Below are 27,885 nucleotides of genomic sequence, written 5' to 3' on the forward strand. Positions count from 1 at the left end.
CCACCTGGGTGGAGTAACAGAGTGAAGCCATCCCCTAGATATGCAATATAACTAACCAGAGCAAAGAAAATGGAGGAAAGACGTATATCTGGGCTACATACAAGGGTCCCAGCTCGATGCAAAGCTTAGAACAGGGGTGTCAGGAGCATGATACAGTTTCCTCTTGTCATTCTCCCCCTGGTAAACAGAAATGCATGCATACACACGTTCATACTTGTGCTCTTCCATGACCCTGATACCAGTTGAGAGCAGAGAGAAACAGGGCTCAAAGCAATTGTAATCTTCCCATACAGACAGTAGGAGAACTGTAGTGCAGTCACATGCAGTGAAAGCCAAAATTTGGCTGCAAAAAGCTGTGAAGAGTAAGTAAGTTGGAAAACAGTAGTTGTTTATTTCTGGTACTAGAATGTTTTTTGGACTCACATCCCAGAAAGGCATGGTGATCTGACCGCTTCTGGAATACACTGGTGCTGTAATGGCTGAGTCCAGCACCCTGAGGAATAATGTGGTTGGGAGGGACCAGCAAAGCTCTTCTGCACCACACAGGAAGGGGCCTTTATCCAGTGGCTACATCTAGAAGGTGCAGCATCAGACCCACCTCTGCCCATCCTTCATCAGGTGTAGTTCCCTCTCATTCAAATCCTGTTCAAACCCACTGCCTTTAACAGATGACATCGGTGAGTGCCCAGTCAGCCCATTAGCTTCCATTTTCCCCATGGTAGCCCTTGTTGTACCGAGTTCTCTTTGAACTTATGCTTCTCTTGTGCCATGTATAGTTCTTCGGTTGTCAGTTGCAGGCTTCTTCATGTATTGTGTCATGATAAGTGTCTACAACTTTCCCAAAGTACAACTGCAGGAATCCCAAAACCTCCCAAAATACATGGTGCAAGCACATCACGTTGAGCTTTTCTGCTCACGCAATTACCAGGATCAAGAGAATGATCCTAGCTTTCTAAAAATGTTAGTATTTCCAAATTGTGAAATTATGCACATAACCAAATATTCACCTGTTTAGCTGTTGTATGCCTTCCTTTCCTTTTTCCAGGGATAACATCCTACCAACCCACCTAACACTTTGTCTTGAAGCTAACTGTTGGCAGCTCTTGATTGTTTACACCACTTCAGGGTGAAGTCTATCATACCCTTTTACTGGAAGACAGTCCTCCAGAGTCTGCAGAGTCTTTATGAACACACATTCTGAATCACATTTTTCAGGCTTTTACAAGGACATATTTTAAGGCTACATTTCTTGCAGTTTGGGATTTTCCTGGAAATACTCCTACTTTCTGTAGGTGCTCAATATCTGTTACCAGTGACGGCTTCTCCCCTTCAATGGGTCCTCCTCTGGGTGGGCAGAGGAGTTCTCTTGTCCAGAAGGCTTCTGCTGTTGCAGCTTCTGTCATATAGGCTTCTGTCATTCATCATATACGTGCCTTTTCTTTCATGCTATATGTAGAATTCCAAAGATTATTCTGTGTTCACAATTCTGTCAGATCCTCAGCTCCATGGTTGTACTGCAGATCCTCAATTCTGTCATATATGGATTGACTTATTCTGCTTGCATGAAAAGGATGGAAAATGTTAAAATGATTCATTGTTTTGTGGGATACACAACCACATTTTGTCATGTTTACATTTTCTCTTACACATTCCTCTCCTCCTCTCACCTTAGGCACAGAGACTGAGGCTTTCACATTAGTGCTTCTTTCATCCACACTAATTGCTATTAAATGGATCTCAAACTGTTTGACAGTTTCTGTTCTCTACTGCATCCCAGCAGGGAAGAGTTTAACGCTGGACCCTGTGATATGCTTGTTAGTTCTTCCAAGAGCTCCTGGAAACCATGAAAGATCATACTTAAATTTTGTGAGCACCAGCTTGCAAAAAGATGTGTGTATCAGGAAAAGATTGCCTCCACAGTGGCTGCTACTGAACCACCCTTGACAAAAGTGACTTACCTTTCTGAACAGTAAATTGTAGGAGGTTAAAAATAATTTTTCAGTGTATCTTTCTGTGCCCTGTGCCTTGAGGACAAGAAACAGTTGGCACTGTGCAAATACAGACCACAGAGACCACTGATGGTCTGACACATACCCTGAAACCCAGTGAGGGATGTCTCTTCTGCTTCCTTACCCTGTGAAGTTCAGGGCACACTGGAAGAGTCAAGCAAAGTTCTGCTCTGCACTCAGGAAACATAAACAATGCACCCAAATGTTCTGCATCTCCACCTCTCAGTCCACTGCAAACACTTCCCTCCTCCACCCATGCCTGGAGACAACAACATGATGACTCTGGAGGTATCTCTTTTTGCCCAGCAGCAGCTAGCCACCAAGTCAGTTCTCCAGCTCAAGTCCAGAAGCATAGGAAGATATACCAAATGATCTTCTCAGAGTGAGCAAGAAGCCACTGGCTGGAGTAGCTCCCACTGTGTCATACCACCTGGTTCTGCCATCAGTGCCACAGTGCTAGCAGTTTCCTGGCAGTGAAATAGAGACAGGTGATTCAGGAGTTCCATTTTCAAAAAGCAATGTCTGAGCAGTTCTGCAGTAGGATAGGAAAGCACTGCCTCTTCCCCAAGATAGACTCCCCAAAGCCATTTCCCAGCAGAATGCACCACTTGAGACAAACCTTTACAGTCTCTCTGTGACCACCACCAGCCCTGTCAAAGATCCCCAGGATCCTTTCTGAAATCCAAAGAGGAACTTTGCAGTAGACCTCCTTCTCCCTGTCTTAAAAACACCTTCTGCTTGCAGGGAGCTCTCTGAAGGCCACTTGAGAAGGGTTTGCTGCCAAGCGCGAGTGCCTGTGGATGTGGCTCCCACCATCTTTGTAAGGGAAGACTTTTCATTTTCTGAAGGCCTTTCAGCTTTGGGTTTATGTTCTACTGTAAACATCTTTAAAGCAGGTCAGGTTTGCCCATTGCCTTCTTCACTACACTTCAGAGCTGCCAGGATACACACACTGGTCTGGAATTGAACCCCTCCAGGACCTGGGCTGCCAAGTAGGGTGCTGTGGTTCAGTCCACAGCACTCTCTGGCCTTGCAATATTCTTCCACTGCTGGTTCTGGGGAGCTGCCTCCTTAAAGAACAGCAGCCTGCACAAGCAGTAGGATGAAAACAAGCCTGCTGCTCTGTGGTGGCCTGGCAGCCTTAGGCTCCAGGATCTGGGAAGGCCATTTCTGGGTGCCAAGAAATGTTTGTTCAGTGTGGCTCTGTAGGGTATCCATGAGATTGCCTTTGGAGCAACAGCAGCAGCTTGCACCACAGCCCTTGAACAGGTATGGGGGGGGGAGCAGGCTACACATGCCACTTTCTTCCCTGAAACTTCAAATACACCATCAAACCTGAATTATTCACTTGTAATCCCTGGAGCTGGCAATGGCTCAGAGAGGATCCAGTTCAGGTGCTAAGAAGGAAGAAAGAAAGAAAAAAAAAAAGAAGAGAGAAGAAGCCATTAAATTTAAAAACCTCTGAAAATCATAAGATGTAAAAATAAATTCAGGATGAGAGCCAGGCCAGGCCAGGGAGGCTGGGTGCAAGCATTGCACTGGCAGCTCTCTGAGAGTGAGGGGGTATTACAAAGGTGGGGAAAGCTGGGGCTGAGGAAGGTGCTGGGCTTGGGTGCTCAGCTCTGTCATCTCTTCTAATGCCTTGCAGTCCCTTGCCCTCTATCTGTGGCATGGATGGGGTGAGGAAAGAGCAAGAGACATACTGAGGGAGCAGAGCTGGGCCAAGTGTCCAAACTCTTTGAAATAGCTGAAGAGCTATTCTCAAAGTGGCAGAGTCATGAGACTGCACTTTCCCTTGCCACAGCCAGATTCCTGGCAGTCTCTCCAGAAAATGTGTTGGGGAGGCTGGAGAAAGTCCCCAAAGCCAAGGTGCAGAGCAGCTGTCACTGTGCCAGAAACACCCAGCAGCCTTGTCCTCAGGGACACAATCAAGAGGCCCAGAGCTGCCCTGGCTCCTGCAGCATACTTGGAAAGCTCTTATTTACTGAGATGTAATGCAGTTACAAAGGTAACTGAAAACAGAGAGCAGCTCCTGGAAAGGCGTAAGCTGCAGAGAGTTGGAATGAAAAGCATTTAAAATGTCTTGCTCCACCAGACTGGCTGCCGTTGTGCCCAGCAGCCTCAGCCTGCTCCTGCTGCATGTGCTCCAGCACCCCTGAAACAAACTGCACTGGTGAGGGAGAAACACCAATCTCAGGCCTGGAAACATGTCCTGGCACAGCTCGTCAGGATTCAGTTTCCCTCTCCACCTGCTGAGGACAGAGCAAGCGACAGGCACCTGAGGGCACTGCTACTATGCCCTGAGCCATGCAGAAATGCCTGCAGCCAGTGGCACAGCTGCAGCCCAGCCTTCCTTCCAGCACAGCAAGCCCAAGCCCCACACCTCTGTCCCAGGTCAGGCAAAGCAAAAGCAAGAGGATCTGGCTTGGACACGGACAACAGGGCTGTGGGCACCTGCTAGCTCAGCCCTTCCCAGAAGCTCTGGGATAGCTTCAAGAGATACAAGAGAAACCTCAGTGTCCTGGTGCAATCACAGTGGCTCCACAGCCACAGAGTTTGAAAACACCCCAGGAAAGGTCTTCAGGGTCTTCGGTCTGGACTCCATTCAGGCAGAGGGGCAGTTATCCCTTCACCAGCTGCAGTGGCACAATGCAAACAGCTGTGGTCCAGACTGGAGAGCCCCCAGCATCATGCCTTCCCTGGACCACCCTTGATGTTCACAGACTTCTGGCTGCATTCTGCTTGCTCTAGAGTGCTACAGGAGTGAGGAGAATAATCAAGAGAGCAGCGACACAGACACTGTCCACGTCTGCCAGCAAAGCCTTGATCCCAGGTGTTTCCTGCCCTGGCAGACCTCTCAGAGAGGACTGTGCCTCATAGCAGTTGGGAGAAATTGTGGCCTTGGAATCTCAGCAGCTTTGTGCATCCTCTTGCTCCACCTCTCCATCCCCCCCCCAGTGCTCTGAACCCAGATTCAATCTGAGCTTTGTGTTTTCAGCCTCCTGCAACATAAGTCAAGCTGCCTGAGCCGACACAAATCCCAGGACTCCACACCAGCTCCCATCTGCATCCAAGGTGAGAAGAGAGGCCACAGGCCTCCTGGGGTTGCAACAAGCTGGCTTGGAGGGGTAAGGCTGACTCTGTCACTAACCAGCATCACCTCACAGCCTTTTCTGTACCAAGACTTTACAGACAGCGCATCTGTACCTCCTGCCTCAGGAGCACCTGCGAGCGCTCCCTGGCACCTGCAGGCAGTGTGGCTCATTCCTCAGAAGAGCAGCCAGACGGGAAGGGCTGTGTGAGCCCGATAACAGTTACTGCTTGGCTCCTCTCCCTGGCAGGCCTGCACGGGGCACACAAGTGCCAGCATCTGGGGCTCCAGAAAAAGGGGGGCCAGGTACCCAAGGCCAGCCTGGCATCTTTGTCCTTGAGAGTACCTACCACAGCTCCTCCTGCCAGAACCTCCCCGGGGAGTGCTATGGCCGCGAATGCTCACCACCATGGCGCGAGGGCAGATGGGATGTTCATACTCTCAGGTGCAGTCAGATGCTTTACAGTTGCTGAGCCAGGCTCCCTGTGCCCATGTAAGCACAGAACCGGGTGATGCTGTACAGGGAGAAGCTGGCACCTCACCCCTGCCAAAGCTCAAGGAATTTGTCCCTGTCCCAAGGCAGAGTGAAGGACACAAAATGAGCGAGTGTGGCTGGCTCTGCACCACCCAGGGCAGTATGGCAGCCCAGGGCCAGGCAAGTGCTTTGCTTGCTCTGAGGTGTCAGCAGGAAAGCTGTGGGTACAAGAGGAAAACCAGGTGAGAGAGAAGAGTGGCTTGGCTGTTAATGGCAGCAATGCTGAAACTCACTATTAAACTGTCTGGTAAACTGATTTTTAGTTCTCTTTTCTCTGGAGATAGTTAAAACACAATGACAAGTAAGCTGCCCCACTTTTCTACACAGCAATCAATAACCCATCATCACATCAAACTAGATCATATTAGGCACCTTCACCCAGCACATGGCAATTCCAATTCATTCACCCCCTCAAAGGCATCTCAACAAGCAAAGCAGCTCTGTGCTTCTTCACCTTATGAACCATCAAAGCACCAGAGCTAAGCCAGGGTGCTGAGCAGGTTGTGGCAAGTAAGCAAGTATGGAGGATTTTTCCTGGGTGTGGAATGGAGAGGGAGGCCTAGGAAAGGTCTCCTGCTGCTCAGGAACCTCAGAAAACACAGGTAGCAGGACAAGCAGGAAAGTCACGCACTCAGCTAAAGTGTGTGCCTCAGTCAGACTGTTCTTCCTGCTCAAAGCAAGTGACTTGGTTCTGCAGCAGCTCCATGCTGACATCCAGACCCCAGCAGAGCTCACCCGTCTGCTGCTAATGTTTTAACAGCCCCCCCGACACCCCGCTTCCTCCCCCGTTACACCCTTATAACCCCCTCCTTTGCCAGTTCTTTTTGACTTGAGGGCATGTAGCTCCCAGCACCCCATCCCACCCCAGCTGCTTGGTGATGCAGAGCGAAGCCAGGCAAACAGCTCTTCAAGAACAAAGCCCTTTCCTGAGTGGGCTTGGCTGCCTTGCCTGCGACTAAATATTCAGAGGCACTGTGTGATAGCCCTTTGATCAGCAATTTATCTCTCCATGCCACAAGTTTCCTGGAGCCTGGCATTTCCTCCCCATGCTCAGCCAGGCTCCCAGGAGCCTGGGAGACAGGTGTGAGGAATTAGCTATAGGGACTAATGCTCTGACAGGAACCAGCACCAAAAGCAGAGGACAGAGCGTAATGTTTATTACACTCGAAGCAAAGCAAACATGTGGCCTACTTATGTATCTACAGAGAATTAATTGGGGAGCTCCACAAAGCAGCAGATTATAAATTAGAATCATTTTCACCAACTTCAGCCCATTCATCTTATTTCACACCAGGCCTGTCAGCTCAGCCTGACGCGGCCATATGCAGCCCTGTCCCACAGGCTGCTGCCTGGTGGCAGAGGGGGGCTATCAACAGCCAGTTCCATGGGCACTGCATGCCTAATCCCACAGGAAGCATATAGGATTGAGCTGAAGCACAGGCCTTGAATGGAAAGCAAAGTCAGAGCCTTGAAGACAGCCCTAGCGGTGCTGAGTGCCACCAGCTCTCATCTGCAGGGGTATCCAGAGTATGCTGCTCCAGGAGCTGGCCCCAGGGCCAGCAGAGGCACCACTGCCTGTCCAGAGCTCTTCCATTCGCCTTCACTCGCAGGCAGCCAGCAGAGGCAGCGGTGGGAGTCAGCAGGGCTGTGCATGCACATCCTCATCCTCCCCAGCCTCGTTAGCAACAGCTCTGGTTAGACCAGGCTTTGGTGATACGACGTAACGGGCAACCTCAGGCTAAGGTCAGGTGCAGACCCCCTTTGCACAGCTCAGGGGGCCACTCCTGGGGATATCATCCATGATGTGCCCGATCCCTACCCAGACCTGGTGGACAGTGCTGTGCCCAATGCACTGGGGGCCTTGGACTCACAGCTCATTAGGGAAACAACTCATTTACAGTCAGGTTTCTGTGCCCAGAGCAGCAGCAGTCAGAAAGTGTCAAAGCAGCTTGTGTCTGAGGCACTCTAGCCCTTTACAGCCCAGGGCCTGGTAAGTGCCCCAGAGGCATTTCAGGGATTCTGGTCTGGGTTCAAAACAACCACTGTCCAAAAACGGCCACTGACCTCCAGATGGTGGGATCTTGCCGGCACATCACAAAGCAGGGAATTAGAATAACTCAGATGTGGCCTATAAATGCTTAGAGATTCCCAAGTGGATAGCACACAAAATATCACAATGATGCTGGGATCATTTCTCTTCAAAAGGTCACTGGCTGCCTTGATGGAAGGAGCAGTAAAAGAGCCAGTGGAGTGGGATGGGAAACACCGAAGAGCAAGATCTGTTCCTGAAGGTGCAGTTTGGGGTCTGGCAAGCACAGACCACAGCCACTCCTGCCCTTCACAGTGATCAGAGGTGGACAGAATCAGAATTCTTCCTGACAGTCTCCCTGATTCCAACAATTTTCAGCTCAATAAACACCTGCGGATTTATACTCAGGTCTTTTCCACAAAGCTACCCAAAAGCAGGATGCCTCAGGAGCTAGTGTGCTGCCAAGGGCTTCAGAGATACAGGTAACAGCCTTGCCTCCACTGACATGGCCAGATAAGCTTCTTCCCATGGCAGGGACTCATGTCAACCTGTTTCTAGCAGCTGTAGCAATTTACATTACGTATGAGCCATCTGGTTCAGCAAGACCACCAGAGCCTGCACCGTTAAGGGTGTGCTATCAGGACAGAGCCCTCCAGACGCCCCAGACTGGATGTGGCATGCCACATGCACCAGCTCCCCTCCCACTGCGGCACCTAGCTATGAGCACACGGATGCTCAGCACACAGCCAGGTGAGGAGCACGGGCCACTGTCCGGCCCCAGGCCAGAGCAGCCTCCCACCCTGTAATTGCTGCTCTCCACTTGTCAGCTTCAGCCCCTGCTCCGTGCTCGTCTGACTGGTAATTTGTATCATTAAGTGAGAGTTCGTTCAAACAGCATTACTAATTATTACAGAAATACTATTAGCATTACTAACGCATTCCAAACATTTCTGTTAACGCATCCTGACACCAGTAAAGGCAGCACTGGGGCAGAGACTAAGGTGGAGAAGCCAGGCCAAGGCCTGGACTGAACCCAGCTCAGTTCTGCTAATGCTGAGCAGTGAAATGGCATTGTCTCTGCCCCAGCACTGCTGGCCCTTGTATAGCAACCAGCAAATGTTGGACTGGGACAGATTTGTGTTCCTCTGTGTGCACAAGCACACATATGTGGTAGGGAATCACAAGAACAAGCTACCCAGCAAGGGAATTTCAGGACAAAAGAGAAAACAGAAAGGAGCTGAGGCAGGGGGGTGGGGACAATAAAAAAAAAAAAAAAAAAGTAAAGTGGATAAATTATTTACTGCAAGAAACAATTGTGAAGTTACTTACTCTGGCTCTATGCATCCTAAATGGGGTTTGCGGCATTTCTCACATCTCCCTAGTGTGCTGAGTGATTTTTTACAATTGGATGCATGAGACTGGGGTAATCCTATAAAGGACTCCAGAAGATCAGTTTAGTATTGATCATGTGCTGAATTTAAAGGCTTTCCACATCCATCTGCTGCTGCTCTTCAGCTGGGACCTGGGTGCTCACAGGGTGCCTGAACCCCAGAGCCACACAATTCAGCTGCACGCTGTGGCGGGGCTGGCGCACAGCAGCATGGCAGGGGCAAGGTGTCATGCTGGAGACCAGGTTATGGGCCAGCAGAGTCACATGGCTGCTCCCCACTGAGCTTTTTGATGAAGTCCCTCAATGGACCAGTATGCTGTGTTTTTCTCATCACTGTAGACAGCTGGTTGTGGACTGTAGTGGAGTGTAGGGTCATCTAACAGGCACATCAACTGCTACAGACCAACAGAAAAATAGTGATGTGGTATAGAGAACCATTTGCACGGAGTAGGACTTAACAACACCACCCTGTACCTGAGTGACAGCACCTGGCACTATCCCATAGGAGGGGACACTGCAGGACAGCCACAGCACCCATTTCTGTTCAGCAGCCCCTCACCAACTCTCATACAGGTGCTGCTAGGAGCTACTGCCTCCTGCACAGAGCAAACAGTTGGTCCTGGGCACAGACAAAGGGGCTCAGAGCATCTGGTGCATCTCCAGGTGCAGCAGACAGGGACTATAAACTGAACAACCCTTCCCTAGCAAGCAAAGGCCCCTGTGCACTCTTATCTGTCATGACGTGATCTGATTACAGCTGAAGTGCAAAGGGCCCAATCGTTGCCACACTGTGTCAGCAACAGCCTGGAAGAACTTCAACTCTCAGCAGACAAGGTAATGAAAAAATGCACAGAGAGAAACAGATCAGAGGGAGGAACAGACATAGAGCAGGATCTCTGCCCATCTCTTGAGAGCAGCATTTCCTGGTGTTTGCCTTGGACTCTGCAGGTGTTGGGCTGCAAAGGGTGGGTAAGACCTGACTCCAAAGACAACAGCCTGTCAGCAGGATAGTTTCTGTGACATGCTCACACATCTGACAGGAAGAGACAATCCCAGAATTATGGGACTATTAAATATGTTGCATCAGGATGTGATTTTTAAAAAATAATATACATATTGCAAGCTGTTACGAAGTCATGAAAATTGTGAATCATGATGTCCAAAATGCAACCCGCTTTATGATGCTAAAATAATACCTTATGAAGTGATTGTTTTGCAAAACAAGTTAAATGTATGAGAAATCTACTGATTTCCTGAAAACCGGGATGAACAAGGTAGGAAAAAAACGACTCTTCCAGGTCCATATTTACTCAACAGAAGACCTACAATTCAAATAACTCTTCGAGTAGGTCACTGGCATTCTCACAGAGGTTGAGTGGCTGAAAGCAAGGTTACAACATGAAGAGGCCCTCTTAATCAGCAGAGAGAGCAGAAAGGTATGGTCATGCTTTAAAACAGCAGGAGGTTATTCAAAATTCCCAGACAAAAATTTGAGTCCAAAAATCTGTTTTGCAAAGCTGTCAACTGTGGTGAAGTGGGGCTGAGCTGACACAAAGGTGTCCACAGGTGAAAAAGTGCTGAGAGGCAGCACTCTTGACACAGGGTGCTGTCCAGTGCAGAGCTCCATGCACTGTATCTGACAGGTGCTTAAATGCAAATCTTAAATCCAGGCATTAATGAGGCATCCACTGCTTTTGGTGCTGTTGTTGCTGCTGTTCTCGTTTTGTTTTCAATAGCTGCAGCTAAACATTTAAGCTTTACGTTGATGGAATGACCCGAACATATTCTTCCAGCCTTGTCAGCAGTAAGACTGTCTTGCAGCAAGCAAAGAAACGCCTTTCCTTTCAGCCTGGCAAATCAATACACTGTGTGAGACACTCTGCAGGTGTCTCCTGTTCAGAACAGGTGGAACAGTCTCAGAGACAGGACACAAGCATTTGTCCACATTGCCTAGTCTAACAGAGAAGTGGGCACAAAATTCTACATCCTTGGCAAGCAGGTGAAGAGCAGCTCACAATGTGGAAAATACATAGTTGTTCCAGTGTGGAGGTTGGCTCTAGCAGTTGCTGCCCCAAACATGTGGCTCTGCTTGCAGCTGAGGCACTTACTTTGCATCCTAGGCTTTCAGGTGGCAAAGAAGGAGTTACAGGAAGGAGCAGCAGAGTAATTGTGTGTTAATATGGCCCCATGTTTTTTATTACACTCAGAGTATTAAATTGATAGCCTGCTACCAAAGGCCAGAAGTGCCACCTCTCAACTTGATGAAATCCGTGTAGCCCACGGAAGGGGAAAACTGCAAGATTCATAAAGGTGTCCATAAAATTAACATTTGGATGAGAATGGGAGAACAGAGATCACAAACTGCAGCAGCAGACTGGCAAGTACTTGTCCCCCCTACACTTAGAGATCTTTCAGCCCAGCAGCCACCATTGGCTGGGTGCATTCTCCTGCACTGATGCTCAGCTGGGTGAGGCCTTGGAGCCACCCCACTGACAGGAAGGAGTTGCCAAGAAACTTTATGGAGAAGGGGGCATTTTGGCACTGCCATGGGGTTGATGGCTCCAAGAGCAGCTAGAGCTGGTAGGTTTGACTGGGAGGCTCTCCTGCTGAAAAAGCACTGCATAATTGCTCATAAACAACAAACATGAACATAAAGCAACAACATATCTCGTTCACAAATACACAGGTTTGCTAAACACACCAGTGTGACAGGCTTCCTCTGAGCCTTGCAGCACAGCTGGAGCACTGCTTGGCCAACATTATCCAAAGAGTAAACACCTGGACGCAGCTGCTCGCTGATCTCCCTCTCCTCAACACAGGTCAGCAAGAGAGAACACCAATGGAGGAAAGAGGGCAGACCGTGGTGAAACACACTTGCCTTGCCAGGGCATGGTCTAGACAGCCTTGCATCGGTGTGTGAGGGAGCACCATAGGCTGCTCTCCCCTCCTCAGGCTTCCAGGAAGCCTGGCCATAGTACAGGCAAGAGCAGGCCACATCCCAGGTCCCCTTGTGAGATTGCTCCCTGGCCCCAGCAGTGGAAACATCTCACCAGAGATTGGCTTAGACCAGACAAGAAAGCTAAGCTTCTCTCTCTACCCTCAGCTTTCTGTGCTGAGCAAGTACAAATACCAGCATGGCACTGGGGAACTGGGGAACACACATGTCCATGCATCATAGTCCAGGGAGCCCAAGATATATACTGCCCTGCCAGGAGCCACAAAGCAAGACCCCAGGCATATCCCATTGCCCCAGAGAGCCCAAGACCCCCCTCACCTATCTCTTGCTGCCCCAGGGCTCCATCTCACCATCCAGGCCCTGAGACCTGTCCCTCAGCACAGCAGAAATGCAGGACACCCAGTTTCCAGGGTACACAGCGAGGTGACATGTCTGCCCACGTCACAGTGCAGGCAGAGTGAGGGGTAGAGTGAGGAAAGTGAGGGGTAGAGTGAGGAAAGGACTGTGGACACTTGAAAGGACTGTGGAACACCTGTTCCTCCTCCACTGCTTGTGGAATCAGGGTCTCAGTACCTCTAAGCCTCCACCCTTCTCCACCCTTCCTCCAGGCAGCAAGGTCTGTACTCTCACGCTGCCACAGGACTGGGGACACCACAAACCTGCTGTGATGCCACCACACTCAGGGCCACTTATCCAGACTGGTTGATCCTGAACTGCACAGCACACACTCCTACACGTAGACACCGTGGCAAGTAATAACTGCACGCTCTCAGCCGCATGCCCGGTGTACTCTGCTGCAGGCTCACACACCTGGAACACTGTCTCAACACCCAGTGTAAATGGAGCCATTACTACCACTGCCTGCAGTATGACTGCTTTGCAATTAAAGCAATAAAATGTTTATACAGGAATAAATCTATGTTAATGAGGTGAATCCTGCTACTGCCCTGACAGGCTGTAATATGAGACTAGGAACTTGCAGACAGTGGCCTTCAAACATGTACTATACCCAGGCAGTACCTAGGTTTGGGAAGGGGAGTGAGGACTCAAAGGGGAACAAGTTCAGGCAGGTAGTTGGTTGTGCACAAAAGCCACCAGATGTTTGATTTCCATCTATTTTCCCCCACAAAGGGATTAGCAGGAGAGATCAGACTATTGTCAGGCTTGCCCGTGTTCGGAAGTTGTTTGAGCTGTTTTATTCCCTTGGAAGAGGACCGTACCTGGCTCAAAGAATTATGAAGAGCATATGCAATTTGGGCAGCAACACTGCCACAGAATGGGGACATGCTGCATATTGAAAGCCTGTCCAGAGAAGTGGAGAAGTCCTATGCTGAGGCTAGCAGCAGGGGTTATACAGGAGGAAACCCCCATGCAGGCCATCATCCTCACTCTCCTCTGTTCCTCAGAAACACTGCACTAATCCCTGTCGCCTGCCTACACAGGGAACCACGGAGACGCAGAATCCAATTAGCTTGAAATCCTGCTCTGGCTCCCACACAGCATCTCCCTTCTAATAAAGCTGTGGAGCTGCAGAGATAAATGGTGCATTAGGATTCCAGTGGGGTATGGCATGTAAGGATAGCTTTGGAGCTGCAGCACCAGCCCAGGGAATGAGTGAAGTACCAGTGCAACTTTTCCAAGCATCTCTCACTACCTCTTCCTCATACCAGATCTTCCTCACTTGTCCCTCAACTGAACCCAGGTACATGAGGTGAAAGCTGAGGACAGGGGCTAAAGCCAGCAGGTCTCCAGGCTGGTTTACTTACCAAGAGGCTTTCTCAGGGTGAGGGAAACCTCCTGGGGACTGAAGTCTCAAAGTCTCTTGGCTCCAGGAGATGGCCAACGTGGCATGAAGAACAATATCAGGGCCCATCTCCTCAATGCTGCAACCCCCCAGGGCATCCCGGTGTCCAGAGGTCCCCACAGCACCAGCAGGATACAGCTGGTCCTCAGCCAACCTGTCCCCCCTCCACCAGGGGCTGGCTCCGTGGGGCTTGGGAACCACTTCAGGCTGGCTCTTGAGATCAGTCTAAGGCACAAAGCATGTCCCACCCCCACAGAGACAACAGGAAACGGGACTGAAACAGATAATCTGCCCCCGGACAGCCTCTATACCATGGCCAAGCAGGGTCCAAAGAGTAACTGCTGCTAGCCCTGTGCCTGCTCTGCCTGCAGTAACCAGTCTCCCGTGCCTGATGCCTGCTGCACTCACACTCTCCCTTGCACCTGCAATAAATTACCTGCTTTGCATTTTGCGGTAACAACTTAACACTATTAATTTATTGTGTCCTGTCTTTAACAAACACCATTATCATATCACCACCCAGGATTATGCAAATCCTGAGAAAGGAATTATTTCTCTCCCCAAAGTCACCTTGATTTATCAGTTTTAGCCCAAAATGAAATAGATGCTACTCTAACAGTTGCTAAACGCATGACCACACCCAAGGGGCTGTGATAGCCCCAGAGGACAAAATGCACATCCAGGCCAGCTGGGTGACCCTTTGCTTCCACAGGTGACGCAGGAACAGCCCTATGCTTGTCCCTGCCTTGACTGCCCCTGAGCTAGAGTGCAGATAGACCTGCACCCTCACAAACATGGCCCTGGACCAAGAGCAGGGCAAACATCCCCCTTCACAAAATACTCCTGGGAAAAACTCCACAGCTCCACTCCCTGGGGCCGTGGGGCAGGTCTGCAGCTGTGCAGAAGCATGTGGGGCTGGAAACAATAAAACTTACCTCAACTGCGTTAAGGATTGCTCTATGGCTGCTGCTGGGCTGCCCCCATCCCTGTCCCAGCTTTCCCAGCCACCGCATAAGGTTGAACATGTGTCGTGTAACAGAACTGGTGAGTCCTCCCATGCATGTGTGGATGCTGCTAGGGATCAATGAACAATCCTCCAATGAACAATGCAACAATCCAACAATGAACTCCAGGAATTAGCTCTTTAATGGGGTCCTCAAATAACAAAATACACTTGTCCCTGATTTCCTTTGCTGCAGAAAAATTGAGGCTCCCCACCCCTCTGATGTGACTAGGCCTGGCTATAGCTGCCCCTGGGCATGTAAGGAAGCACTTTAATGATACAGGTAACATTTTTCCTGTTATTTGTCAGCAATTTAAGTAAGTCCTTCAGCAGAGAGCAAATACCAGTACCCTAATAAGATAGAAGGACTTCAGCTCTTTCTCAGGGCAGACAGCAAGCTCTACAGCCTACTCTTGCAAGAGGAACCCGGCCCTTGGCTAGGGCTTTGCCCTGATAGTCAGCAATTACTTTACATTTACTTTGCTTAGTGCAGAGGGGCTACTCAAAGAGAGCATTTTTGCTTCAGGCTTCATCAACCACAGATGGCAGCTTTGTCAGAGCAGAAAAAAAGAAAAAAGGAAACAAAACCAAAACCAAACAACCCTCACTAATACTTTTGTCCTAGTATTTTTTGTTTGCAAACTTAGTACGTTGTGGCAGACAATGAAACAAGGGTAGCAACCATATCATGGTTGCTGGTTGGTTCACTGAAAAGCCAGCAGCATGCATACGCATAGCACCTCTCATGCTTACAGTTCACACATAACTCTAACACGGGTGGGAAATTCCCCAAAAAAAGCCTGTGCTGTGACAGAGACAAAGATGAGATCAGGCACTGGTAAGCTATGGTCAAATACAGCTCAGGAAATTGGAATTACCCCCAAACCAAACCCTGGAAACAAAAACCTTAAAAAGAAATGCCTAGTGCTATGCCTGGACACTTACAGCCAGCACACCCACATCCCTTGGCTGCAGCCTGCAGTTCTCACAGTGAGAAAACGTCCAATCTGCATTCAGCCTAACGTGCTCCAGGCCAGCGGGGCAATTAACTGCCACACTTCGTGGGGACACCCGAGACCAGCACAGAGCTGCGTACAGGCCAGCTAGCACTGTGGGGTGCTTCATACCACAAACAGACACGCGGCAATGAGGAAACGGTAAGAGCCAACTTGGCCATCCCAATACGTAGCCTGAGTGCCGATGGGAAAGCCATGCCTCCACCTACCACAGCAAAGACCTGGGATTCAGGCTGCTCCTTGTCTCACAGGAAGTCAGTCTCTTTCCTGCTCCAATGTGTTCAACCTGTTTTCTCCCCTGTCTGTTCCAGCTGCTCTCATCTTTCCCGCTGTCCAGCCCCCCCTACACACTGGCTCCTCTTCACTACTGCTCGTTTCCAGTTGTGCCCGATGTCTTCTGATCATTTCAAGCCTCCACTCATGCTGCCCTATGACAGGCTCTGCCAGACCACCAGTCCTTGCAGGGTCAGAAGGAAGCTTAGAAAGAGGGTCTACATCTTCCTGGCTTTTAGAGATCAGAGGATGAATCCTCAGAGATGCAGCCAGTCCTACCTACTTGCCAGCTGTGGCACTCTCTCCCCATACACATGACCCACTCATAGGCAGCCCCTGCTCTGCTGAGCATGGGGACAAGGGAGACCAGAGGCAGGGAAGATGAGCAGAAGGCTACAGCAAAGGAGGGATGCAATAGCAGAGACAGAAACAGGGAAGCCAATTCAATTTTCAGAGGCTGTCCCAACAATTCAGCTCAGAGAGACGATAAGAAACCCATTTCCAGTGATAGGCACCCTAATCCCCAGCCATCCTGGATTTCCATTTCCGAAAGGTGCTGTTTCCAACAGGGAGGCATTTTCCCATCTAAGTTTGCTAGAAGAGACAGGACTGGATTAAATACCAATTTTCCCATCACTATTTAACTCCTTCTGTGCCTTCTCTTGCCACTTGTGCAAGCACTGTGGGTACATGGCAGCAGAACAGCTGCTGCAGTCACCCAGAGCAGACAAACAGAGCTGGGGGCCTCTCACAGTCTTTTCGCAGAGGGCTGCAGCTTGCAGAGTGAGATAAGAGGGCAAAGGGGAAGAACTGAAATGCATTGGCAGTGTGAATTTAGATACAGAATTTTATTGCTCAAGGCAGGACTCTCAGACACAACTGTGGGACAAGAGTCACACAGGAAAGCCTACATCCAGCGTTAAAACCATGAGACAAGCCCGAAGTATTGCACAACTAACTTAAAACTACAATTGCAAGAAAACAAGCACGTGGAGGGAGAAGGACGCAAACCATGTAGTGAAGGCCATGCCCCTCAAATGCCCATCGTGTACCCCACATCTTTTAAGCCTAAACACTGTGGTGCAGATGCAGCCTTTGACTTGAGATTACTGAGAACAGTGAGCACAAGGACAAAAGCTCCACAGATGCAGCAAACAAAATGGTGCATCAGCTGAACAAGGACTAACTGGCATAGCAACGCATGCAGATCTCACTGTCTTCAAGAGAACCATTCACAACACTGGGCAATGGCTGCAGTCTCAAACATGTTGTGTCTTCCCTCATCACTGTATGCCGGAGATGCACAGGGATAGCCTCCCCCAGGACTGCTGACATGTGTTTCCGACAGTCCTGGATCTTACTAGTAGAAATGGCTAGCTTGCAGGAGCCTTACCTCCACCATGAAGAAGGACTTCTCCATCACCTGGAAGACACTAGGCTGCTCCATTCTGTAGATGCCAGAACAGTTTTCCCCAAGTTCCTGCGATCAGTAGCCCCCTGTGCTTCCATCACCCAGACCAGCACTCTTCCTCTGCCATCCTCTCCTGAGACTCTCCACCCATCCTTCTCTCCTGACATTAGGGCTCCTATCCACAATCTGAATCAGTCCCTCATAAGCAGCTGCAGGGCCTGGGGCTCCCAGCCCTGCCTCTGTAGTAGAACCAAATGTCCTGGGCTTGGCACCCCACATAGCAGCTCTCTCCCCTCTCCCTGACATCAAGTGCAAAAACGTCCCCGCAGTACAGGAATAAAGACTGGATGTTCTGATTCAGCCTCTACAAAACCCTCTTTGACCCATTATGAACTGAACCATGGAAAGGGAAGCCCCAGACAGTTGGTGCCTCGCAACCTAACAAGGCCTCCGGTGCAAGACTTGCCAAAGGGAGCACAGTCACTGTAACAGAGCTCTCCTATCCCTCTGCATGGCTCGACCACCAGTCACCCCTGTCCATTCATCATCCGCTAAACAAATGGAAATTGAAGGGCTCATGGCTCTAAAACACAGAAAACAATTCCCATTGCATTTTAAAGGTGTAATTTATTGGATCAGAAATGATGAATGGCAACATAAGGTGGCTGAGCCCAGTGCACAGGGGAGTGCTGATGCAGTGGGAGCCAAAGGAGATGTACAGCTGAGGGGAGATCCTGGGAAAGCTCCCAGGATTGGTGTTGTGTAGGGCTGAAGGAACAACACTATCTACAAGGACCAATTCCCTCTCCCACTTTCACCATTCAATATAAAATTTGTAGTAGAGGCTTCTGTAAGAAGCATCCACACAAGAAAAAGTAAAGATGAGCCCTGTGCAAGCTATGCCTGTTCTCTGTACTCCTGAGATACACACAGTTATGCTTTCCAGGCAGCCCTTGCTGGTGCCTCCGTAGATTCAAGGCACAAGCAAGAAACACCAAAACCACTTCAGCCCTGGGGGAAGAGGAGCACCTGGTGGAAAGACAGAGTAAACATGAGCATTACTGCTCCTCCTGCATGTATCTCCTAGCTCTGGAGAGTTTGAGCTGTATTCAGCAGTAATTTAAACTCTTTAACACAGGTGACCATTACTTCCTATTAATGCAAGCAGCTCTGATAGATAAAGCAACCACGCTGCCCTGCTAGGTAGAAAAGCGTAAGAGCAAACAAGATGGTAGGGATACCCATGCTACTGTGGGTTTTGTAGGACAGCTCCATGTCCCAGCAAACCCTCTTGCAGTGCTAGACAGAATGAGTTCTTGCACTTACGCCCTCTAGCTGCACAACTCACTGCATTTCTCACCTTCCTTGTTTTCTGCATCCAGTTTCTCTGCCCTTCCTGGTAAGCTGCCTTTTCTTCCTTTTCTCTGCTTAAAGCTCCCGTTTGCTTTTCTATGGAAGATGTAGCAGCTGGGAAGGTGGCTGATCCACCTTCTCAACTGAAGGTAGCTTATTGATGATGGAAACAATGGTACATGCAATTCCCAGCAAAAGCTCACTGCTCCTTGGTCTTTTATTCTCCAGCAACTGCCAACCTAGAGGGACAGCATTTTAGGAGAACCTCAGTGGGTATTGACAAGAAGACTGGCCCATGTGGGCCAACATCAAATAGAGGGGAAATCAGCCATTCATGGAACCAGGGAGTCTTTTTTGCTCTACACAGAGCACCCTTTGTCCCCTGTTCACACCCTCAATAGGGCAAGTGCTGGTAGCAAGCTCTGAGGTGTGGACAGGGAGCAGTGAGTGGGAGCAGGCTGGCAAGGTTCCCCCTGGATGGTACTGTCAGCCAGTTCTGGAGCCCACATTTCTAAAGGGATTTTGGAAAAAAAATAAATGTAGGATGTGCAGAAGAATGACAAATGTGATTTGGAGGCTGGAGAAAACACTTGCCAGGGACAGAATGAGAGTTCAGTCTGTTATCTCACCAAAAAGGGAGCCAGAGAGGTGATTTGATTGTAAGCAGTTCATAGAGAGAAAATACTTGGTGTGAAAGAGCTCTTTAACTTTGTGAAGAAAAAGGCTGGAGCCTGTAGTCAAGCAAGTGCAAATAGGAAACGCAGCACTGGGCCACGCTACCAGGGAAGTGCCATCTGCTCTGCCTCCTAGCATACTCTATCCTGTCATGGAAAATACATCAACTGAGAGATACTGGGTTCATTACAGGCAAAACAGGATAATGACATTTCTCACTTTGAGATACACAGGGGCCATAGATATCTGAATAGACACTTTAGGCCTTAAAAATCTATGAAACCAAGGGCACAAACAACAGATGGCACTGTGTAAGGAGACATCCCTGACACCTGCAGAAAACAGGGAGCTTCCTTGCATGATGTCGCCATGTGACTGGACTGAGTAGGGAAAACCCCAGGCATCCCAGGTCTTCAGGCAGCCACTGGTCTCATCTGATACCTGGGGACGGACCCAGGAACGTCAGTGCTTCCTAGTTTGGGCATACCACTGCCCAAACCCACAACTATCCCTATCAGTATTTGTTAGGCCTCATGAAGAATACTGCATCCAGTTTTCCTCCCATGACAAGAAAAGACATGGACAAATTGGAGTGATTTCAACAGACCACCAAAGTACTCAGGCCTTGGAGCACTTGGTCTGTAATGAAAGGCAGAAGGGTCCTGGGCTAATTCAGCCTGGAAAAGAGATGATTTCAGGGGCACCTCAAAGCAATCTGTCTGTATCAACACGGAAATTACTCAACAAGATGGAACCCAGCTCTTACCAGTGGTGTTTGGTGAAAGGATGAGAGACACTGAGCATAACTTGAGAGAGATTCAAACTTCAGAAAAGGAAAAACCTCTTCCTTATGAGAACAGTCAAGCATTGAGCAGGGGCCATGAGAGGCTCCCACCAGAGAGGTTTTCACGATCCAAGTGGATGAAGGCCTCAGCCACCTTGTCTGATCTCACAGTTGACTCTGCCTGCATGGAGAACTGTTGAGGTCCTTTTCTATCTGAATTATCCTGTGATGTCTAACAACATACAAGGAGAACGGGTCTCTCAACATACTCTTTGAGTGTCAGCTGCCTGTCACCAGCTACACAATCCCTTCCTAGCACACACGTTTCTGCTCTCCCATACCATGGCATTCAGGACAACTGAACATCTGCTTCCCCAGCCTCATGCTTTCAGAGTCCAGGAAACTCCTGCTTGGCCAAGGCTGATCCATCTCATCTTCTTACACGGAAGAAGAATGCAAAAGCTGCAAGCAATGTGCTATGCAGCGCAGTCTCCAACACCTGGCACCAGCTCCACCTCCTTCTCCCCAGGGAGTTCCACTGGAAACTTTCAACATCTGAAAACAAAGAATCAGCTCCACAGGACAGATGATTCACCAACTTTCAAATGGATTATGTTTACAAGGCAGGTGGGTCTGCATTGTGCAGGATGGTGGAGGAGATACTGAAATGTGACATTAGAAGAATTACTAGGCTGAGACCAGAAGAGCGGCTATTAGCACATTCATGAGGATGGCTCAAATTACTGCAATTACAGGGCTTGGATACATCTTCCTGCTTGTGATTTTCATTAACAATTGTGTGGTCAATTCTGCTACTTTTCACTGGGCAAGCAGCCTCTGCTCCTGGCAAGGTCCAGAAGGAAGGACAGGTACAGGCTGCTCCACCAAGAGACCAAGCTGGCAACACAGGTCCAGCCAGACATAGAGATGTCCTGGCTCCTGACAACAACAACACCACCTTGGAAAGGGGAGATGAGTACCACGGTTAACTGCCCTGACAAAGAGCACACTCCTCACATCAGGTTTAGCAGCACTGAGCACAGCTGGTTCCTCAGCAGGAAATGCCATCACAAACACTGCTGGACTCCTAAGTCCCAGACACGACTCAGTTTCAGCTACATCAGCTTTCCTGATGCAAAGTAAGACGAACGATTCTGTCCACAAGGCTATTCCCAATCCGTGACTCCCCAGGCAACTGCAGGACACAACCTCTCAGGTTAGCATGGCTCCAGGAAAAGGCACATGCCTTCCCATGCACAGGATGCAGGCTAGAAGCAAATGCTCTTTCAGCATGCTTGGAGTGAAGAGAGTTAAGACTGTGAACATCAAAAACATCATACTCCAGTGATTTAAAAAAAAAAAAAAAAAAAAAAAAAGAGAGCGCCTCAGTGCAAAAGCAGGGGGGTGGAGGTAGGGGTCAAGGATTTGCCACTAGTAAGATCACGAATGTATGGGAGCCCTTTGCAGCCCAGAGTTGGGTGGAAACCAGCCCCCCGTCAGCTGCTCTCCTTTCCCACTGTCATGCTAGTCCTGTATTTTGGAGCCAGCTTGGCTTTCCCACTATGAGACAGAGTTGCTGTGACACTACAGTAAGCTTGATGATGACACCTTGTGTCCTGGTTTCAGTTAGAACAGAGTTAATTTTCTTCCTAGTAACTAGTAGAATGCTATGTTTTGGCTTAGGATGAGAAGAGTGCTGATAACACCCCAATGTTTTAATTGCTGCAGAGCAGTGCTTATACTAAGCCAAGGACATCTCAGCTTCTTGCTCTGTCCTGCCAACGGGCAGGCTGGGGGTGCAGCAGGAGGTGGGAGGGGACAGACCCAGGACACCTTGTTTTCTGGGCATAGAACTAGGGAGTGCAGAGGGGTTTTCAGGGACACCTTGCCCTCAGGGTGTTTACTATGTTGAAATTTCAGCAGGAAGGCAAGCAGCTGTTCCTCAAATAAAGAGATCTCCCAGGGGAAGGTGGGGGCAAAATCAGCACACGTGTAAACACCTGGTCTTACAGGCAAGAACAGAGTTTGTGGAAGGAGTGCAGCACCTCTGAGATCCATTCAGCTCTGCTTCCACTGGTTAATTAGTTCAAACATCAGCAATATTCAACCACAGCCCTCCATTTCCTGTATCTGCCTGCATGTCAAAGTGTGTGTGCACTGGCCTGCACAGAGGCAGGAAAGCCTCCCCAGTAGAAACACATGTGCATGTTCTCCCTCAAGAAGATGTCACTGTATCTGTGTTGCTGTACTTGCCTCCTTTTCTATTTCTGGCATTTTTGGTGCACGCTAGGGTTTTTCTCCTTAGAGGTGAAAAAGGTGGGCAGGGATTCTTTTTCCATCTCATTCAATTTCAATGCCTACTCAAGAAAGAAGGACATTGTTAACAGACATGCAAGGCTCTTAGACACTGTTGCACTACCCTACACCAGCACACAGCGCCTCCTGAGCTCCCCCCAAAGCTCTGCCACATTCCCATTCACGACCAGCCTGCAGCCCTGCTCCTGAGCGAGACCACATCCAGGTACAGAGTAACTCACCCTGAAGGAAGGGCTACAATTTCAGCAAAAGCAAAGATGAGGTCTGTCAACTTCCTTTATAGACCTATTCTAGCATTTTACCCAAGGAGGTAGCTTCTGTTCCCTCACTAAGTCCCATTGCCTCATCCTGAGGCTACTGGGGAGGAACAAGAGTATTCACAGTGAGAAAGGAGCCTCACACCATGCCCCGGCAGAGCTGTCTAGACAGGAACACTGACATGTTCCTAGAGAATCACAAAGCTCCTGCCCTATCCTTCTTGCCAGTCCCTGCATGGACCCCTGCCAAAGTCTGTGTCCACATTATAACTTTGTTCATTGATCTCCTACACTCACAATGCACTGCTTGTACTAGCCAAGTCTGCAAAATCAGGTACATCTAACTGCAAGCAACGGAGCTTTGCTCTGAGAGCAGAGATGGAGCACCAAGATATGTTCTCAGACTCACAGGTAGTCAAGAGTCCCAGGAAAGAGGCACTCAGGAGAGCACGAGGCACTTCAAACATGGGAGCATCCCTACCAGTTCCACTGTGGGTTTAAAAAGGCTCTTCTGGGGCTCTCCATGCAACCAGTGCTTCCACTTCCCAGAACATCTCTAGCTGAGAGTACTAAAGCAGTCAAGAAGAGGGTGTTCTGCCCAGCACCCTGTGATGTCCAACCAGGAGAGCTAAGAGCCAGCATTGCTGAAGCCTGTCGAAGCTCTGGAGTACAGGGAAGTCTTGCAGACACAGCAGTCAGAGGTGAAAGAAAAAGCAGAGTGTGATTCCATCCCTAACTTAATACTTTTCTAAATTGCAAGTGCTTCTGGAAGGCTCTGAAGTGCAATGGATAGGCAAAGAGAACTGAAAAAAGACACCTCTGGCCAACAAGACAGCCGTGCCACACCGTTTTGAGTCATTCATTCTTTGTCCACTTCCTATAAGTGCCAATAGTGCTTCCCCATTTTGTTATCTCTTTATCTCCTTTATCCAGAGCCTCAAAATTTATGAGGGAGAACTGGTCTCAGGTCACTGTTCCACTCACCACAAATCACAGGATTTGCCCAAACCCACCATCACAGTGCTCCTGCCATTACTGAAAGAGTGACGCAGAACAGATGGACACAGTGGATTTGGGTGAACAAAAGCAAAGCAAACAAATCTGGGACAAAGAACAGCAATGCTGCCACAGGAAGCGTGGGGAGTGAGGAAGAGGGAAAATACAAGCTGCGCTGCCTCCCTTGCAAAGTTGAGGCTCTCCCCAGAAGCTGTTACAAAAGCAAGATAAACCCACAAACAATAGGATCCACTCATGTTCCTTCTCTGTTTCCCAGGCAACACCAAGCACTCAACAACAGTTTAGAGTGCAAAAGACCCATCTGTTTGGTCAGTTAATGGCAGGCAGACTAAGAGACTTAAGCAGCGGTTCTCAGAACTTGTTGTTTGGTAACCCCATTGAGGCACCTGCAGTACTAACATTTATATTCAACATTACACTGTATTTAAATCCAAATCTCTATGCTGGAACTCTAAAACTCTAGCAAAGAAGGTGTTTTTTCACTGATATTTTACAGATCTACAGCTACCCCTGCACACACAGATGGGAATGCATGACAGCATCACGAAGGTAGATGCACACAGGTCTCAGTGGGAGTATTCCAGGCAAGAGAAAGTAAATTCCAGGACTGCTGCCCAAACACACTGATGTGCAGATGCTAAAAGAAGTCCTAGCTGGACAAAGAGGCCTCAGTAGACACCCCAAAAATGGTCAAGTTGCATGGTTCCAGACCAGACTCTAAGAAGTTCCTCTCCTCAAAGGGCAGGACCATGTCTTTACTATTTAGCTAGGCACACCTATTTAGCATTCCTGCTAGGCATGTGGGTTTGTTGGCATTTTTGTTATGGTCACTTGTGGAATAAGGTCCTGAAGGGCCAACACTGTCCATTCTCACCTCTTATAGGATGCTGGAGCTGGCCAATGAGCCTTCAACCTCACACAGCGTTGACTCGAGGCTAGTACACAGATGGACCTCTGCTTGTCATACAGCTCTTGATATAGCTGTTCAAGCAGAACCTTAGGCAATTAACCTCTGTTCTTTAAATCACATGCAAGCTGACTTGAAGACTCTTAGCACAGCCCCCCAAAGCTATCAGGGCTCAAGAAGAAATTATGCCCACTCAGGTGCTTGTGCCTTCTCTATCTGATGAGTTATCACACAAGTTTTTTCATGCCTCAAATGAGTTCCAAGCATGCTATTCCAAACAGTGTAATCAAATCAATGTGACATTTCATCTGAATGGTAGGAGTCACTCTAGCATAAAATAGACAAAAAAGAACTTTTAAAGCAGTAGAAAGGCAAATTAAACAAACAAGAAGAATTTTGCCTATTCTGCACCCCAGCAGTCATGGCATAGTCAACTCTACCCCAATGAGATTCCTGTCCTGCTGAGAGAACTGCACAGGGAAACATCATTTAAAGACTTCAAAACAGCAGTGCTTTCCCAGAACTAGAGGTAATCTTGTGGATTAGTCTCAGGCAAGAATCCTTGCAGGAGCACCTTCAGCAATTCCCAGCCACTCATAGAATGGAAAAACCCTTTCCATCCATCGCACTGCAGACCCAGATAAACAGCAAAAGTATTTCAGCATGAGCTGGATTAAGGCCTCCTTGCTGTGTCACACACTTTTAGAATACGACCTACCATGCATGTCCCTGCACCACAGGATCCCGATATGTATTTATTAGGCTGAGGAAAAAAATCTTCCTCCAATAAATCCAAAGGAGTAGTTAATAGTTAATTATCATCAAGCAACTCACAAGGGGTTTTTATCTTCCTGGGCAGGAATAGGACAAAGATCCTCTGCCATTCCTACCTGTATACTAGAAGAAACTAGAAAACTAGAATAGGATTATTTCCAGAACAGACAAATGATGCTCAGTCAGTTTCACAAGCAAACTGAACTGACTATCCATACCATATACTGTGACAAAATCATGAAGCAGTAGACACTTTCACATTCCTACTTTTGTATTTCTCTTACCTTTATCTCCAAAAAGAACAACATTTTACTGAACAAGAAAATAGATCACAGAATCACAGAACTATAGGGGCTGGAAGGGACCTCAAGAGATCATCGTGTCCAACCCCCCTGCCAAAGCAGATTCCCTAGAGCAGGTTGCCCAGGTAGGTGTCCAGACAGGCCGTGAGTATCTCCAGAGAAGGAGACTCCACAACCTTCCTGGGCAGCCTACTCCAGCACCATAGATACCTACCAATCCCCACCAGAAACAAGTGGTGACACAGTGTTGTATCTGTCACCAAAAAGCTGTGTCTAGATAGAAACACTAAGTGTTGGGACACTAGGTTCTAGGGCATCCCCTTCACCTTAAAGAAGAAACAATACCAGAACCAACAGGCTACAGTGCTTTACAGTTCCCAAGCAGCAGCATTTGCACTATGACATTTCATCTTCCAGCACCATATAAGGTGCAAATCCTCACCTGTGAACAAATTTCTCCTTTACCTTGGATTTACAGGGACCAGAAATCCCAGCCTAAGAGCTGCACAGCAGAAGTCTAAGGTTCAGTTCTAGGAGAGTGAAAAGTGAAATGCAAAGAGCAGTTGCAGCATTGCCAAACAGAGATCACACACAGAAAGAATAACTGCTTCAGATCAAGTACAAGCAGCATTCAGTGCTTCACCAAAAGCGACGGGGCTTACACATATCAGTAGGGCAAACAGGCCGAATCCTGCTGGAAGCATCATGACTCCTAGCTATTGGAAAATTTGGCTAGGAACAGACCAAGCCATTCTTAGCTCCAGACAACATCCCGCTGATGCACAGGATCGCTTGCTATGCCAGCCTGGCTGAGAATTGCTGGTTCAGAAGCTTTACATGAAGTAGTTGCACCACCTGCTGTCTACTCCAAAAGAAGCTACTAGTGTTCATTAGAAACACAGAATAGTTTGGGTTGGAAGGGACCTTAAAGATCATCTAGTTGCAATCCCTCTGCCATGGGCATGGATGCCACCCACTACATCAGGCTGCTCAGGGCTTCATCCAGCCTGGTCTTGAACACCTCCAGGGATGGGGCATCTGCTACTTCTCTGGGCAACCTGTTCCAGTGCCTCACCACCCTCTGAGTGAAGAATTCCCTCCTAACCTCTAATCTAAATCTCCCTTCTTTTAGTTTAAAACCATTCCCCACTTGTCCTGTCATTATCTGTCAGCAAAAATTTGCTCTCCATCTTTTTTATAAGCCCCCTTTAAGTACTGAAAAGTTGCAATAAGGTCACCCCCAGCCTTCTCTTCTTCAGGCTGAACATCCCCAGCTCTCAGCCCTTCTTCACAGCAGAGGTGCTCCAGCCCTCTGTCATCTTTATGGCCCTCCTTTGAACCCATTCGGACAGATCAGCAAGCATCCTTCATGTGCTGAGGGCCCCAGACCTGGACACAGCAGTCCAGTGGAGGCTCACGAGGGCAGAGTGGGGAGGGACAATCACCTCCCTCGACCTGCTGGCCTCTCCTCTGTTGATGCAGCCTAGGACGCAGTTGGCCTTCTGGCTGCAAGCGCACACTGCTGGCTCATGCAAAGCTTTTCATCCACTAGAGCAAAAATCAGTATTGGGTAAAGCTTTCTTTAGAACCAGTTCTTTGTGGAACATGCTCTTGATTAAAGTCATCAAGGAAGACTTTGTATCTGGAAACTGGGAAGCAAAATCAACAGAGAGACAGCTCTAGTTGAAGTGATTCAGGTTCTCAGAGTATGAGAAATTCACTTTAATGCCCAGCTCCTCTCAGGAGAAAGACTGCACTGTTAACTCTTTGGGAAGCACTCATGTCATTACCACCCCAGAACTCTAAAAGCTAACATGGAACAAAAACTATAAAGAAATAAAAATTCTGCTGAGCAAAAACAAACAAACAAACCAAAAGCTATCACCAAACCCCACTTTTAGCTAAGCAGAAAGGAAGTAGACACATCTTAAATCCTGCACTATTCCACCTTCCTGGACGAGACTAGAGCTCTAACTGATCCAA

General features: G+C 48.7%; 1 protein-coding gene across 7 annotated transcripts in view; it reads right to left on the reverse strand.

The window, feature by feature from the left end:
- The window catches only part of SLC35C2 (solute carrier family 35 member C2), a 66,983-nt gene that overhangs the window by 31,988 nt on the left and 7,110 nt on the right, over positions 1-27,885 (reverse strand). The window contains exons 10-12 of one of the 7 annotated variants that reach the window (XR_011804356.1): positions 2,134-3,406; positions 1,668-1,834; positions 368-1,554 (exon numbers count right to left, since the gene is read on the reverse strand). The exons of 2 other annotated variants lie outside the window; for them this stretch is intronic. The gene's annotated coding sequence lies outside the window, so the exon portion shown is untranslated. Of the gene's footprint in view, positions 1-367; positions 1,558-1,667; positions 1,835-2,133; positions 3,407-27,885 lie in introns of those variants that run through there. 4 more of the 7 variants (XR_011804355.1, XR_011804357.1, XR_011804354.1 and 1 more) reach the window with 4 other exon arrangements.

The sequence above is a fragment of the Anas platyrhynchos genome, chromosome 21 (assembly GCF_047663525.1).
Source record: "Anas platyrhynchos isolate ZD024472 breed Pekin duck chromosome 21, IASCAAS_PekinDuck_T2T, whole genome shotgun sequence".
NCBI classification, from domain to species: Eukaryota; Metazoa; Chordata; class Aves; order Anseriformes; family Anatidae; genus Anas; species Anas platyrhynchos.